At 40.9% G+C, this 13,413-nt stretch overlaps 1 protein-coding gene across 2 annotated transcripts in view; it reads right to left on the bottom strand.

The window, feature by feature from the left end:
* LOC150077291 (mediator of RNA polymerase II transcription subunit 25-like) overlaps positions 1-13,413 on the bottom strand; it is a 763,048-nt gene that overhangs the window by 1,216 nt on the left and 748,419 nt on the right. The window lies entirely within an intron of this gene.

Below are 13,413 nucleotides of genomic sequence, written 5' to 3'. Positions count from 1 at the left end.
GTTATTTACTGCAATGGAGCATGTGTAGTAATTTAGTATTAATGAGACCAAATGAAGCATAAAAAAAAAAAAAAAAGTAGAAGAAAATAGTCCATTACAATCTGTCCAATTTTGAATTGAGCTTTGTCAGTCTCTCTGTGAGTATGAGACTTTTATTCAAAGAGTTAATTTGTTGTTGATCTAGAAATGCTTCGATTAAACTTTCTTTTCTTTAGGGTTCTCATGTACAGAGCCCACAAAGGGTGATGTCCATTCATGTCCCATCAGTCAGCTTTGAGACCTTGAAACAGGGACATTTGGTAGTTGATTGATTGATCGATTGATTTTATTTGCGCAAAAATGTCTACGGTTATACTGTGCCAAGAAAAGATTAAAATATCAACAAAGATAAATTCTGGTAACCTTTAAAAAGGTTACCTCATCAAATTGTTATATATATATATATATATATATATATATGGCAGTATAAATTTAAAGGTAAATTATTCAATTTATATATGTGTGTATATATTAATAGCTTGTAAAAACTTAAAAACTGCTGACACGTGGTCGTTGTCTGCTAAAATATGATTGAGTGTATAAGGCCCAGTCGGGATGAGTAAAAGCGGTAAAATATATATTGCGAACATGGGTAAAATTAATGCAACCTATTAAAATATGCTTCATTGATAAAATGGTGTCGCAAGACTCGCACATAGGAGGGTCATCTGCCCTCAGCATGTCAGATGACTGTGTCCTATGCGGAGTCGAGCAAGAACGACTTCCTCGCTCAGATTCCTGCACAGACTGGACTGCCATGTTTCTATTACAGGCTTTATCTGGTATAATTTATTTGTTCTTTCTCTCTCTATGCCATAGTTCTTGCCATTGGGAATATATCTTGTTGTGTATTATTTGCCTGTAGTCTATATAGGGGACTGACAGGCAAAGATTATTAGTGGGAGCTGCTGATTTGGCTGCAATGTCAGCTAAATCATTTCCCCTTATCCCAATGTGGCTAGGAATCCAGCAGAAGCGGATATCAAACTTGTATTCACGAAGAGAATGTATCTTCTGCTGAACCCGACAGAGAATTGGATGAGAGTTGGGTCTCAAAGATAATAAAGCCTGTAATACACTCAAAGAATCAGAATATATTATTGACCTTTGGCATTGACAAGTTCGAATGTGATCCAAGGTTAATTCTATAGCATGCAGCTCTGCAGTGTATATGCTGGATTCAGGAAGAATCTGCTGAGATATTATAGTGTCCGGAAAGACAACAGCAGATCCTATGCACAATTCAGACTTCGAGCTGTCTGTGTAAACTGGAAGGAAGTCGGAGTGCTCAGCTCGGTGTGCAGACACCGAGCTGTTGGTAGACAGACGATGGAGTCTCAGACTTTACCCATTTCTTAAGGGAAAAGTTGCACAAGAGGGTATGAGCATGCCAGGGTGAAAGAGTTTCTTTTGGTGTTTGTGCAAAATTGTCTACCATGGTGTTAAACTCTCTGAATACCAGAAGGTCAGTTGGCAGTCTGACTGATATTGTACAAGTTTTCCCAAAGTGGCTCAAAAACGGGATGTCCACGTAGGATGGTCTGGCAGGGATTTCAACTTTAAAGCATAGTTTAAGGACAACTGCTTACGTTGAAGGGATAACGGTGGTTCGTTTGCTTCGACGTATAAGCTCTGGACAGGAGATATTCGAAATGCTCCAGTAGCGATACAGATAGCCTGATGGTGGACAGGGTCCAGCCATCGAAGGACACTGTCTCTGGCTGAGGAGTATACCTGGGCCCCTTAGTCTAATTTGGATCGTACAAGTGCACGATAAATACGTAGTAGGGTGCACCTGTCTGCTTCCCAACGCGTAGAGGAGAGAGAGAGAGAGAGAGAGAGAGAGAGAGAGAGCGAAGAATATTTAGTCCCCTCGTGCACTTTGTACGAAGTTGACGAATATGTTCTAGAAAGGTCAACTTTTTATCAAACACAAGTCCCAAGTACGTGATTTTTTATCAAACACAAGTCCCAAGAATTTTGCGTCTGACACTACTGGAATAGCATTTTGTCCGAGCCTTAATTCAGGTTCAGGATGAAGATTACGCTTACAACAAAAGTGTAGGCAAACGGTCTTCTCTGGTGAGAACCTGAAGCCATTAGCAAGTGCCCAGGAATTAAGGCGATTGATGGCTTGTTGCAGTTGTCTTTCAATAACCCTCATGTTGCATGACTGACAAAATATGCTAAAGTCATCAACATAGAGGGCGCTGTTTACAGTTGGAGGAAGCTGTTCTGTGATAGAATTTACTTTGATGGCAAAACGCGTGACACTTAATACTGATCCTTGTGGTACTCCCTCCTCTTGGCAGAAGGGATGAGAGAGTGAGGATCCCACACGAACTTGGAAAGATCGATTGGCTAAAAAGTTTTTAATATTAATGGGGAGATGCCCTCTAAGACCAAGGATATGCAAATCTTTTAAGATGCCAAATCTCCAAGTTGTCATATGCCTTCTCCATGTCAAAGAACATTGACAACAAATGTTCGCATTTTAGGAAAGCATCCCGGATGGATGTTTCCAGTCTAATTAAGTGATCAAGAGTTGATCTGTTTTTTCGGGAGCCACACTGGATGCTGGAGAGAAGATCATTCGATTCTAAATACCACATTAAGCGAAAATTAATCATCCTCTCCAGGATTTTGCACAGACAGCTCGTCAGAGCTATAGGATGGTAATTAGTAGGGAGTTTAGGATCCTTTCCTGGCTTCGCAAAGGCAAGACAAGTGCCATGCGCCAGGAATCTGGAAATTGCTCTTTTATATAGATTCTGTTATACAGAACAAGCAGGCGATCTCTCACCAACATAGATGTTGGTGAGAGATGTATAAGCATTTCATAATGGATGCCATCTGGTCCTACAGCACTTGCCTTGGAATGATAGAGCTCTTTTTAGTTCCTGCAGAGTGAAAGGCACGTTGTAGGGAAAAAAGGCCTTTTGGTGTGAAATTTAGTGCCTCTTTTTCTCTTTTATGTTTCAGGACCAGGAACTCTGGGGGATAGGATGATATCCCAGAGATGTTTGAAAACGTTTCCCCAAGAGCACTGGCTATTGCAGTGGGCTCTGCAATAGTGCATCCATTATAGTCTAGGATCGATGAGGGGTGGGATGTATATTTTCCCTTCATTTTTCGGATTTTATCCCAGACTACCTTAGTGTTGGTAGACTGATTAATAGATGATGTAAAACGGATCCATGATTCCTTTTGACTCTGATGATAAATGTAGCATGATTTGGCTCGCACATGTTTGAAGGCTATTAGATTAACAGTGGTAGGTTATCGGCGGAATATCCTCCAAGATTTGTTTTGAACCTTTTTGTTGTTGTGCATTGTGAATTCCACCATGGCTTGGGAAAAGGTGGAAACCAGGCAGATGTTTTCGGTATGGTATTGGCAGCTGCATGGACGGTATTTTCTGTGATGTACGTGACTGCATCATTGATAGGCTCCTGACTGACTGCATTAAGGTCAAAATCTGCCTGATGTTGGAAGGCATTCCAGTCAGCCTGACCAGTCTTCTACCGTGGTAATCTGAAGGGAAGACACTGTCTCACACTGTATAAGCAGGTTATCACAGGGAAGTCATCACTTCCATATGGGTTCTACTCCACTTCCGAAGTCAGTGAAGGGAGTAGAGAGGGGGAGCAGACAGAAAGATCAATGGCAGAAAGCGTATGGGTAGGCATGTGGAAGTAGGTGTTGGTTCCCACATTTAGAAGGGAGAGGCCATTGTCATTTAGCGTATGCTCTATGACTCATCCCCTTCCATTATTTCTAGCACTACCCCACAGGGTGTAATGTCCATTAAAATCCCCTAGAAATAAGAAAGGGGAGGCAATTGCGTTACAAGATCATCAAGGTCTTCCTGGGAGATGTCAGTCCCAGGTGGCAAATAAATTGAACAGAAGGTTAATAGAAATCCGACTGTAAGGCGAATTGTAACAGCCTCTATGCTGGTTGTAATTAGCAAGGGCTGCACTGGGGTCTGGTTACCCACAAGGATAGCCACTCCCCCACGAGCAGGACCATCCGCAATTCTATCCTTACGAAAAATTGTGATGTTATGCATTGTGGGATCATCATTTGCCTTTAGATAAGTCTCCTGCAAGCAAAAGCAAACTGGCTCGTGCTTTTGCAGGAGGGCCTTGATGTCATCAGTATTTCGCCGGAATCCACGACAATTCCATTGTAGGAATTTAGCCATTATTTTGGCTTGGTGGGTCCGTCAGGCGGCTTCCGAGGTGCTGAGGGCTTACTTTTGTCAGTCTTGGATTTATCTTTTTTGGGGAAGAATGGACGCTGTCCCGTGTCCATTTCTTCCTCCGCAAAGAGTTCCAAGACTGATTCATCCGGTACCTCCTTAGTCTCTACATCCATTGTTTCTGGTGTTACAGGTGGCTCTTCCGAACTTTTTAGCTTTTCTTTACCACTTTGTTTTGGTAGTGGTGGAGCACTAGGAGGTACTGATATAGGAGTGGCAGCTGATTGGTTTTTCTGTGCAGGTTTTTGAGAACTTAAGAGATAACGCGCGATGGGAGTGAAAGACTCCTTTGGAGGAATGGTCATGTCCGTCTGAGTTCCGACGGAACATCTCCCTGCTACCTTCTGGGCATAGGTAGGTTTGTTGATATTCAGAGGTTTGACCGATTTCCTTGCCTCCTGGTATGATATATTTAGCTCTGCCTTCAGCCGTTGGATTTCTTTTTCTTCTTTCCACCTCTGGCATGCTCGTGAATAGGCCGGGCGTTCGCCTTCACAGTTAATACAGGTGGGTTTTGCGGCTGAACATGCTGTTGTTTCGTGGTCCTTTGCACTGCATCGAGCGCATGTAAGGACTCCACGGCAGGCCATTTGAGAATGTCCATACTTCTGGCATTTAAAACACCGTAAAGGGTTCGGAACGTATGGACGCACTGAACAATTGATGTATCCAGCTTTAATCTCGTCAGGAGGTTTAGGAGAGTTAAAAGTCAGGATAACGCTCCTGGTTTTAACAATTTTTCCATCCCTTCGCCCAGTAATTCTCTTGACGGCAATAACTCCCTGTGGTTTTAATTCGGAGCAGATTTCCTCCTCGGTTACGTCGAGAAGGTCCCACTCCGAAATGACACCTCTTGATGAATTGAGTGTTCTGTGTGGTGTCACTGTTATGGGTACTCCTCTGATTGATGTTACCCGGAGTATATGTTCCGATTGCCTGTCATTTTTAGTTTCAAATAAAAGGTCTCCAGAACGAAGCCTCTTAACTGATTTGGGTGAACCTGCTAACCCATCTAACCCTTTTTGAATAAAAAAGGGCGACGTTTTACCAATCAGTGTTTCATTGGTAGAATTAATAATTAAGAACCTTGGGAATCTTTGGTACTACACTAAGGGCAATGGAAAATGAAAAAGACCTGAGGTTAATTGTTCAATCAGATATGAAGTTTTCTGAGCAGCTCATTGGGTTTTGTTAATGATATACAGGAATTCTGCTAACAGGGAAAAGGACATCTACTTTGGCAGGATATGGTGCAAGGCGCCAGACCCTGCCAAGATAGATGGCCTTAAAGATTAAAAGTTGATAGAATCAGACAGATGTTATTGATAATATAAGTTGAATACGGATGTTAAATAACAATGTTGTGTATATGGTATTCAAATTATAAAAAAGTTAGGAGGTGATTATACCATTGTATAAGGCAATGGTCAAGCCACACCTTGAATACTGCATACAGGTCTGGGGGCCTCATTTTAGTAAGGATGTAGAGTTGCTATAAAGAGTGCAAAGAAGGATAACGAGATTGGTGAGTGGAATAAATGTGTACATACATTTACCAAGAAAGGCTTTGAATGGTTTGAGCAACCTCACTGCTGATGGGATTCTTCCTCTTGATGAGATGACGCAAATATGGGGGAATAAAATCAAGTTGAGGAAGGACGGTTGCAGAATAGATGTGTGAAAGTTTGACTTTAGCCAGTGAGTAGTTGATTGTTGGAACAAACTTCCATCTGTTGTTGTTGTAGAAGTTGATAGCTTAAATGAATTCAAGGAAGGACTAGCCAAATTACTGGAGGGAATGGATAAGTGAAATGAGAACTTGTTTTATTACTTTATTTTTGGCTGATGCTGTATAAGCTTGCATTCTTGCATAATATGCCACTAATGCTAATGTACTGTGTTTGCTACAATTTGGGTGCTGTCAATGCCTAATTAAAATCTTTGTTAGGTTCTGCCATGTTCCTGTAAGTATGGATCCCAATCTGCAATGGAGATCCTGTGAACAGATATGCATTTGTATGGCTTCTGTGCATGCTTGATTGGGCTTAGGTCATTGAAGGTGGTGATACTTGTTTATTTTTGCTTCCTGATACATGATATTGTTCTGAACTTAATGTCTGGATTTTGTTTTCTCCTTTTCGATTTTTCAAATTCTTTTGAATAGGCAGGATGCAGTCTTCTCCAATTTGGATACTTTTGTAATTGAGGAGGACATACTGTAGTTATTGTAAGGGAGAAGGGAAATATATTAGGCAAAAATATATGTGAAATAGAACCGGGGGGGGGGGGGGGGGGTATGTCTGCCAGGAGCAAAAGTTCATGATGTTGTGAAAATATCATCTTTTAAGAGCACAAAGGGTGATATTGTTGTACATGTTGGCACTAATGATATTAAGAGTAGGAGATCTGCAGACTTAAGTTTAGATCAAGGTTGAGAAAAAGTCACGAGTTAGGGTTAAATTTGAAAGTATCTGAAATTCTGCACAGACACAATAGGAGGGAGTATATGATGAGAGAGCCTTGTCAATCAATACGGCCCTGGAGAGATTGTGTAATGCTCATGGAACAAAATTTTTCTCAGCTTTGTCTGTGCTTGTTAACAGGAGAGACTGTTCTACAAGGATGGGATATACTTAAATAGAAAGGTTGCAAGAATATTTGCTGATGCTATCAGGGCAGGATTAGGTGGATCGGAAAATTGCTAGCTTGAGGAGATTCACAGACTATTAGATTAACAGTAGCCGCAGGCAGAGGCGAAAGTGATTCTTGCACTACTTCTATTGAAATGAGCAGCAGCCTGGAAAGCAAAGAGCTGGATAATTCCAAGACTGCTGAGAGTTAGCATTAGCAGAGGCATATGATTCAAGAAAGCAAGCTTATATAGTATCAGCAAAAAAAAAAAAAAAAACACTTTCCATTTCACCCATCAGGTCACTCCAAATGTTTGTTTAGTTCAGCCTTAAATTTATTTAAGCTATCAACTACCCGCTGGCTAAAGGCCAACTTCTGCACATCTATTCTACAACTGTGTTTCCTCAATTTGAATCTATGCTTCCTCAGGTTCTTAATCTGAGCAAGCGGAATTATCCTATCACCTTGTTTGTTTGTTTTGTTATTTGGTTTTTAGGGGCATTAGCAACTAAGGCCATATTGCTCCGGGGGTATGCGGTGGTCAATCCCTGACCTTTCTGCATCCTCCGTATTTGGTGGTCACGGGCTCGAACCCCGTTCTAATCAAGAAGCGTGTGCTACGCACTGCTGCGCCTGCCCACCTGGCTACGGAGCTGCCTATCCTATCAGCATTGAGACCGCTCAAACCATTCAAACCACTCAAACCTTATACACCTTGCAGGTGCCTAGTCTCCAGCTGCTGCAAATTGCAGAACTTAAGCCTTACTTCGTAAATGTACCCCTTTGTTCCTCTCACCAATCTTCTTGCTCTTCTCTGCACTCATTCTAGCAACTTTACATCCTTCCTAAAATCCTGGAGGCCTACAGACCTGTACGAAGTACTCAAGGTGTGGCCTGACCATTGCCTTATACAAAGGGATAATCACCTCCTTGTCTCTACTAGTAAAATTCCTATATATCATTGACAAAACTCCATGACCTGCTCTGGCTTCCTGTCTGCACTGCTCAGAGAACGTCATATCGGACTGCACAATTACCCCAGGTATTTTTCATTCTCCACCTCCCTCAGTATAGTACCACACAGTTGGTATGTTTCTCTTGGGTTACCACTACCCATATGCAGTACTTTGCATTTGTCAATGTTAAACTTCAGCTCACCTGCCTCACTTTTCTAGATCCTGTTGCAGTAGAATACTGTCTTTACTGTCATTAACAAACCTCCCAACCTTTGTATCACCTGTAAACTTGGACATTAAGCCTGACCCCAGGGCTTACATCCGGTGAGTATGGGCTTGGCAAACCCAGGGTCCTGAGCTGGACATCGTCATTCTTCTCTTTCTTGGTGATTCCTTTCTACTTTTCTCTCTCTCTCTCTCAGGGTAACTCGGGAATTTTTTTTTGGCTGGTGCAGCATAATTCTCAGGCTTCTTTGCACCATATGGCTGCTAATAATAATAATAATAATAATAATAATACCTTCATCGATATCACTGATAAATACACAAAACAACAATGCACCCATCACCAAACCCTGGGGGCCTCCACTAATAATATTATTCCACGTAGAGCATGTGTCCATTTATTACCACTCTCTGCTGTCTCCCACTCAACCATCCCTTTATCCATTGCAGCAACTTGCCTTTAATGCCATACTGATCCAATTTGTACAGCAGTCTTTCATGTGCAACAGTATCAAAAGCTTTCCTGAAATTATTATTATTATTATTGGTCATATGGTACAAGGAAGCCTGAGGCTTATACTGCACCAGGCAAAAAAAAAAAAAAAAAAATCCCCGAGTTACCCTGAGAGAGAGAGAAGTAAAAAGGAATCACCATGAGAAAGAAGAATGATGATATCCAGCTCAGGACCCTGGGTTGGCCAAGCTTATATTCACCAGATGTGAGTCCCTGGGATCCAAATATACAGGGTGTTTCAGTTAAACGTTTCAGAACTTCTAAGAGGGGTAGGGTACATCCTGACAACTCGAAATCATATAGCAATGTGGGGTCGGAAATGCTTTCCTGAAGCGGTGTTGTTCACAGAAGCACCATAAAAAGAAAAGAGACCGTAAGTGAGAAATTGTTTTAATAATACATGAAAAGAAGCAAAAGGTACATGGATTAAAGTAAGTGTTAGAAGTATCTTCAACCTCGTATTGCTTTCGCACAGTGGTACCTTGGAAAATGTGCTACAAATCCCCTTTTTCCTGCTGAAGTGTTGTTTTCCGATGAGGCATCCTTCACAAGGGAAGGAATTTTCAACACGCATAACGACCATATCTGGGCGGTCGAGAACCCGCATGCAATACGACGTCGTGCAGCACAGACTCGATTTTCGGTCAATGCATGGGCCGGTATTATGGGAGATCACCTCATCGGACCTTACCTGTTACCGTGTCGTCTAACCGGACCTATCTACTTGATCTTTCTGCAGCAAGTATTGCCACAACTTTTGAGAGATGAACAGATTTCTGCATTGACGCAACAGACAATGTGGTTCCAACACGATGGAGCCCCTGCCCATTATAGCGGAGATGTTCGTAACTACCTGGATGTCACATTTGGTCAACAGTGGATCGGACGTGGTGGTCCCGTGCGTTGGCCTGCTCGGTCACCCGACCTATCATGTCTTGATTTTTATTTCTGGGGTCATATGAAATCGCTAGTTTATGACACCCCTGTTGACAATGCTGAGGAGCTGGTTGCAAGAATCGCAGTAGCTGCCGAAGAAATTCGAAATTCGCCTGGAGTATTCCAGAATGTTCGGATGTCCATGCGTCGGAGATGTGAGGCGTGCATTGTAGCCCGTGGAAGAAACTTCGAACACTTACTTTAATCCATGTACCTTTTGCTTCTTTTCATGTATTATTAAAACGATTTCTCACTTACGGTCTTTTTTCTTTATGGTGCTTCTGTGTACAACACCACTTCAGGAAAGCATTTCCGACCCCACATTGCTATATGATTTCGAGTTGTCAGGATGTACCCTACCCCTCTTAGAAGTTCTGAAACATTTAACTGAAACACCCTGTATATCAAAATTATTTTCTGCATCCAGTTCCTTTGTGACCACATCGTATTATCCAATAAAATTGAACATGGAACAAGAAAATACATGGGCTGTGTTATGTTTCCTAAGATTAGGAACAGGTGCATGAACACCAATGCTAAGAATTCAGTAAATAAATTTGATGAATTTGAGGTGCTTGGTGAAGACATCAAAGGCAGATATTGTTGGGATATCAGAGACCTGATGTCACACAGATATAAAGAATGCAGAATTGGAATTTGCAGAGTACAATGTGTACAGAAAGGATAGACAGGATGAGAAAAAGGGAGGAGGGGTTATGCTGGTAGTTAAGAAACTCAAACTCTAAGGAAGTGTATCCAGCTGACATGTGTGAACAGTGCAATCCTGAGTCAGTCTGATGTGACATAAGTACTGGGAAAGCAAAATTGAGAGTGTGCTATAGGCCTAATGATTCTTATGAGTACAATGAATAACTATACGGAGAAACAGAGTGGACCATTATATTACATTGTCTTATAATGGGGAATTTTAACCTCCCATATATAGACTGGAACATGTGGATTGGTTACTCGCACCACAGTCTTTTGTGGATTTAATTGATGATTTTTTTTCCCTACAGCAGCATGTTCGAGAGGCAACTAGAGGGAGTAATACTCTTGATCTGATTATCAGCAGTGATTATTCATCCATTAAGAATCTGCAGATAAAGGAATCACTAGGTAAGATTGATCACTGTGAGCTGATGTGGGATTTACTTAAAGGTGTAACTAGCATCAGGGGTAAAGGGAAGGGATTTTGCTTTCGTAAAGGAGACTATACTGGTCTCAGACAGTTTTTAAATTCTATACTGTGGGAGCAACTGATGATGTTACCAACAACAAATTCTAAATGGGAAGCATTCAAAGAAGTAATCTTGGAAGCTACTAGGCTTTCTATACCAACTAAGAAATACTGTTCAAGGTTTAGGCCTAAATGGATGGCTATTTGTTTTATTTGTTTTTTTTTTTTTTTTTTTTTTTTTTTTTAGGAGCATTAGCAACTAAGGCTATATTGCTCCAGGGATATGCGGTGGTCATTCCCTGACCTTTCCCATCCTCCGTATTTGGTGGTCATGGGCTCGAACCCGGTCTAGTTAAGAAGCATGTGCTACGCACTGCTGCCTCTGCCCACCTGGCTCCTAAATGGATGGCAGATGAACTGAACTAATGACACTCATGGCAGAGAAGAAAATTGGTTGGGATGCATATAAGCTAGTCTGTAATCAAGTCACAAAGGAGGTCAGGCAAGTGAAGGCAGATTATGAGAAATTTTTGGCAAAGGATGCAAAGAAAAACAGCAAAGACTTTCTTACTTACGTAAACTCTAGAAGGAAGGGGATGAATCAGATTGGTCCACTTGACATCAATGGTTAGATTGCTGATGAACCTGCTGAGGTGGCTGACAAACTGAATGAGTATTTTGCATCTACATTCACACATGAGGAAGTCTGTAGGGAAGTGGAGGCCAGAAGATTATCAAACTCTGGCAGGGAACTAAATGATTTTGTAATAACTGAGAGCAAAGTGGAGAAGAAAATGTTGAAATTGAATTATCATGGATTATCCCAAGATATCTCGTTTTTAGTTTTAAAAGTTATTTGGAACAACATGAAATATCTCGGGATTCAATAATACCAGAAGCAAACAATAATGCCTCCAAATTTAGGACTGAAACACATTTTCTCTGGCATTTATCTGGCTAATTTTGCATTAGGCAGGTAAATCCTGAGTTTTCACAGGATTTTCTTACGTTTGGCAGCTTTTTTCCTCCTGGTTACTGGCCCTGCCACGTGGAGGCAGGAGCAGTGCCACACTGTGATCAAGCACTAGGAGGTTAGTAATTAAATACAGAAACCCCCGCTATTCGCGGGGGTTACGTTCCTGAGAAATGTCGCGAATACCGAAAACGCAAATACTGAGTTATGGCTCTCATAGTAATAAAGGGGTTCCGTTCCAAAGTATGGAATACATAATAAAAACTAGTCTAAAATTTTGTCTATGTATGTATTATATGTACCTTCATAAAATGACTATGTACATAGACAGTACATAGTGAAATGCAAGCATATGGCATCGAAATGAAAATAAGAAACAATTTAATATTAAATGTAATATTTATTAGAAATTTCAAACAAATCTTTCAAACCAGCGCCTTTGCTAGCTAAAACACTTATACCACCAGTGCTATCACCACTTTCGCTAAAGGAGTTGATAAAGGAGTTTTGCCTTTTCACGAATGATGAGTGAACTTAACGGAATATTATTTTGAGTTCGGTCTTCTAAACACAGATTTAAAGCCTTTTCCATTTTTCCTAATTTAACATCACGAGTTACAGAGCAAATTTTTGAAGCAATTAGCGCGTTTTCACGGACACTACGGTGGATTTTTCCTTCCGATTTTTTGATTGATCGTACCGTTGACTCATTGATTTTATAATGTTTTGCCACCGAGGAGACACTTTCACCATTAGAAATTTTGTCTAATAACTCAATTTTATTCGCTAATGTCATCACCTTCTTTGATATTTTCACATTTCTCTTGTTATTCGTAGCCATATTTTTGTAGGGGTTAGAAAGAACTTGTCCACAATAAAGTCACTTTCTTCTGTTAACATACTCGAAAAAATGTTTTACACTGCAAAATGGTAGATTTATTATTTTTGTAAGCATATCAATTTATAAATTGATAAATTTATTCAATTTATAAACATATAAATTAAAAGCAAACGACGAAACCTTCCATGACAAACGCATAACACATACTGAACAAGGATTAGCGAGAAACATCCACGTTCGCGATTTTGTCACCCCTCTCCCCCCACCCACTGAGCGCTGTTTTGACCGGGAAAGATAATTTTAGCCACGCCCATGTTTTTTATGGCGGAAAATATTCACGGCGCTTTAAAATTCACATTTTTTTAGGTTTCATTTTATATTAAATCGGCAATTGTGAATACGTGAAACCGCGAATACAGATACCGCGAATAGCGGGGGTTTACTGTATATACAAGAAAAGAAAAGGAAAAGAGAAGGTTGCTTTCCTTCTTGATCTAGTAAAGTTTCTTTCTTTACTATATATTATCTAATTGTGTGTCAATGAAGATTTTAAATAAGAAAACGATTTCTATTTCAAGAAAGAGCGCTAATTCAGAGCAGTGTCACTTGATCACAGAATCACTTGGCACCAGGGGCTGCTCTGGAGATTCCCTTCGACTCTGCATCAGGCAATGATGAATACAAAATTCTGTAAAGGCCAGATTTATGTAGGTCAGTGAGTATTCGTGTAGTAATGGGGCTGTGTTGGTGGTATTGTTCATTTGGTCTAGGGGCCTGTGTTTCCATACAAAAACTTCTAGTTTACCGTCCAGCGCTGTGAGAAGGTGGGCCGGGCAGTAGGAAGTATGAAAGCA

The sequence above is a fragment of the Mastigoproctus giganteus genome, chromosome 12 (genome assembly GCF_048544385.1).
Source record: "Mastigoproctus giganteus isolate SK-2022 chromosome 12, ASM4854438v1, whole genome shotgun sequence".
NCBI lineage: Eukaryota > Metazoa > Arthropoda > Arachnida > Uropygi > Thelyphonidae > Mastigoproctus > Mastigoproctus giganteus.
This window is presented reverse-complemented; position numbering and strand designations above follow the sequence as displayed.